Raw genomic sequence first — 4,079 nt, 5'->3', positions numbered from 1 at the left:
ATACAAGGGAGCTCCGATAAGGTTATCAGCTGATTACTCAATAGAAACACTATAAGCCAGAAGGGAATGGCAAGAAATATTCAAAGTAATGAAAAGCAAAGGTATGTAACCAAGACTACTCTCCCCAGCGAGGCTCACATTTAAAATGGAAGGTGAAATAAGGAGTTTCCCAGACAAAAAAAAAAAAAAAAAAAAAAAAAAAAAAAAAACGCTAAAAGACTACATTTCCACCAAATCAGCACTGCATGAGGCACTAAAGGGACTGCATTTAGAATATGAATAAAAAGAGAGGGAGAGGAACAGAGGTACAAAGGGAAAAAATGGCAATGAATAAATACCTATCGATAACAACCTTAAATGTGAATAGATTAAATGCTCCAATGAAAAGACATAGGGTAGCAGAATGAAAAAGAACACATGATCTGCATATATACCATTTAGAAGAGATCAACCTCAGAACAAAAGATCTACACAGACTTCAAGAAAATTGAAATATTGGCAAGCATCTTCTCAGATCACAGAGACTGGAAACTAGAAATCAACCTCAATGAAAGAACCAAAAAATATTAAAATTCATCGAGAATGAATAACATGCTATTAAATAATGAATTGATTAGCAATGAGGTCAAGGAATAAATCAAAAGTTTCTGGAAACTAATTAAAATAAACATACAACAGCACAAATCCTATGGGACACAGCACAGGCAGTCCTGAGAGGAAATTTATAGCAATACAGGCCTACCTAAAAAAGAGAGAAAAATCACAAATAAACAACAAAATGCTACATCTAAAAGAACTAGAGGAACAACAACAAACAAAGTCCAGAGAGAGTAGAAGGAAGGAAATAATTAAAATGAGAGCAGAATTAAATGGCATGAAGACTAAACAAAGAATTCAAAGGATCAATAAATCCAGGAGCTCGTTCTTTGAAAAGATAAACAACATTCACAAGCTTTTAACCAGACTCATTAAAAAGAGAGAGAGAGAGAGGTGGGGAAGAGAGAGAGAGAAAGACCCAAATAAATACAGCCAGAAATAAAAGATGAGAAATTACAACTAATGCCACACAAATACAATGGATTGGAAGAAATTACTATGAACAACTATATGCCAAGAAATTTTACAACATGGGTAAAGTGGATAAATTTCTAGTAACATATAATCTTCCAAAATGGAATCAAGAAAAAGCAGAAAGCCCAAATATACTGATAACCACTACTGAAACTGAAGAAGTAATCAAATAACTCCTGGCACACAATCAAATTTTACTAAACATTTTAGGGAACTGCTAACTCCTATCCTTCCCTAACTATCCAAAAAAATCAAGAAGGGGGAAAACCCCCAAACTCTTTGTATGAGCCAAGTATTATCCTAATATCAAAACCAGGTAAAGACGCAACAAGAAAGAAAACTACATGCCAATATTGCTGATGAGCATAGATACTAAAATCCTCAACAAAATATTGGCAACCCAGATCCATCATTAGAAAGATCATACACCATGATTTGGTGGGATTCAACCAGGGACATGAGGATAGTAATATATTTGCAAATCAATAACATAATATACCACATAAACAAAATAAAAGACAAAAATCACATGATCATATCATAGATGCTGAAATTATTTGATAAAGTACAGCACCCATTTATGATAAAAGTGCTCATCAAAATGAGAGTAAAGAGAGCACACCTCAACAAATAAAGACCATATACAAGAAACCTACAGCCAACCTCATACTCTATGGGCAACAACTGAAAGCTTTCCTCCTAAGATTAGGAACAAGACAAGGGTGTCTGCTTTCACCACTTTTATTGAACATAGTATTGGAAATTCTAGTCATAGTCATCAGACAAGAAAAAGAAATAAAAGGCATCCAGGAGGGATCACAATTCATAATATCAAACTATAACACAAGGTCATTGTAAACAGAACAGTCTGGTACTGGCATAAGAACAGACATGTATATCAATGGAACAGAATATAGAGGCCAGAAATAAGCCCATGTCTCTATGCTCAATTCATATTTGACAAAGGGTGTAGAAGCATAAAATGGAGTAAAAACAGCCTCTTCAACAAATGGTGTTGGGAGAACTGGACAGGGACATTGAAAAAACTGAAACAGACCACCAATTTACACCATACACCAGAATAAACTAAAAATGGGTAAAATACTTAAACATAAGTTGTGACACCATAAATATTCTAGAAGAAAACATAGGCAGTAAGATTTCAGATATTATGTGCAGCAATATTTTCACAGATATATGCTCTAAGGCAAGGGAAATAAAGGAAAGAATGAACAAATTGGACTACACCAAATTAAAAAGCTTCCACACAGCTAATGAAAATATCATGAAAATGAAAAGGGAACCTACTATACACAGAAATATATTATCCAATGATACCTGGGACAAGGGTTTGATCTCCAAAATATATAAAGAATTCGTACAACTCAACACCAGGAAAACAAACAATCCAATTAAAAATGGGCAAAGAACTTGAACAGACACTTCTCCAAGTAGGACATACAGAGGTCCCAAAGGCATTTGAAAGGATGCTCAACATCACGAACCATCAGAGATGCAAATTAAAACCACAACGAGCTATCACCTCACACCAGTCAGAATGGCCATCATTAACAAATCAACAAACAACAAATGCTGGCGAGGATGTGGAGAAAAGGGAACCCTAGTGCACTGTTGGTGGGAATATATACTACTGGTGCAGCCACTGTGGAAAACAGTATGGAATTTCCTCTAAAAAACTAAAAATTGAACTGCCTTTTGATCCAGTGATTCCACTGCTAGGATTAGACCCAAAGAACCATGAAACACCAATTTAAAAGAACCTATGCACCCCTATGTTCATAGTTGCATTATTTACAATAGCCAAGTGCTGGAAACAGCCTAGTGCCCATCAGTAAATAACTGGATCAAAAAACCACAGTACATTTACACAATGGAATACTATGCAGCAGAAAGAAAGAATGAACACCCATCTTTCATGACAACATGGATGGAACTGGAGAGTACTAGGCTAACTGAATAAGCCAGACAGTGAAAGACAAATACCATATAATCTCACCTATAAGAGGAACGTAATGAACAAAACAAAAAAATGAGCAAAACAGAAGCAGAGACATGGAAATAAAGAACGAACTACAGTGACCAGAGTGGAGGTAGGTGGGAGGTAAGGGGGGAAAGAAGAGGAAGGGTCTTTTCAAGGAATAGGTATAAATGACCCATGGGCATGGACAACAGGGTTGGAATTGACTGTGGGAGCAGTGGGTGTAGGGTGGGTGGCTGGGGCAGTGGAGAGGAACAGGAGAAATTTGGGCCAACTGTAATAGAACAACAATATATTAAAAAAGAGAAAGTCTTTCTTACAATCTGTTTTATAACAAAATTCTGTTGGCTCCACCTTTGAAATACTTCTTAAATATGTTTCTTCTTTACCATTCTCATTCCTGGTGTGTAAAATGTGGTGAATAAATGCTTTTGAATCAAAGAGTGAATGAATTAGGGAATGCTCTGACCCTAATTCAGGCATTGAAGAAGAAGGTGGCTGTGTACAAACACATATTCCTACTTTATAGTTTTGTTATTTGTATACTGTAAATCAAGATGAAAAAGAAAAATTTATCAGCTATTATTTCTTTTTCCTCTCCAGTTCTTGCAACTGCCTGTTGGATATCTCTATTTGTACATCTTTTTTTTTTTTTTTTTTTTTTAATGTTACAGGCCTCATTGTCACCACTGCAATAAGATTATTGTGATGGAAGCAAAACCTGTGTTTCAATGTAGCCACATTAACAATTTCTGGACACATGTACAAAAACAGTGCCAATTTTCATCTTGAATGAGGCTTCTATTTGTACATCTTATTGCCACTGTAAATGCAATACTTTTAAAGCAAATTTAGCATCCCCACTTTTACAAAATCTTTCTCCCTTCTGAGTTTAATTTTAGTTAATAATGTAATAATTTTTCAGGCCCTAGACCCCTAAAACAGGGAGCCAGTTTTAATCACTGTTTCTAGTAAATTCAACTGATTAATTTTTTAAAATATATTTTAT

At 35.2% G+C, this 4,079-nt stretch overlaps 1 non-coding gene across 1 annotated transcript; it reads right to left on the bottom strand.

Annotated features, from left to right (window-relative positions):
- Positions 1 to 3,733: 3,733 nt before the first annotated feature.
- LOC150018754 (small nucleolar RNA SNORA1) lies at positions 3,734 to 3,870 on the bottom strand. Its single transcript, XR_016509519.1, has one exon. It is a non-coding gene; the product is annotated as a small nucleolar RNA SNORA1 (small nucleolar RNA).
- Between the last annotated feature and the right edge of the window lie 209 nt (positions 3,871 to 4,079).

Source organism: Furipterus horrens, unplaced genomic scaffold (genome assembly GCF_987537825.1).
Source record: "Furipterus horrens unplaced genomic scaffold, mFurHor1.1.pri manual_scaffold_2, whole genome shotgun sequence".
NCBI classification, from domain to species: Eukaryota; Metazoa; Chordata; class Mammalia; order Chiroptera; family Furipteridae; genus Furipterus; species Furipterus horrens.
This window is presented reverse-complemented; position numbering and strand designations above follow the sequence as displayed.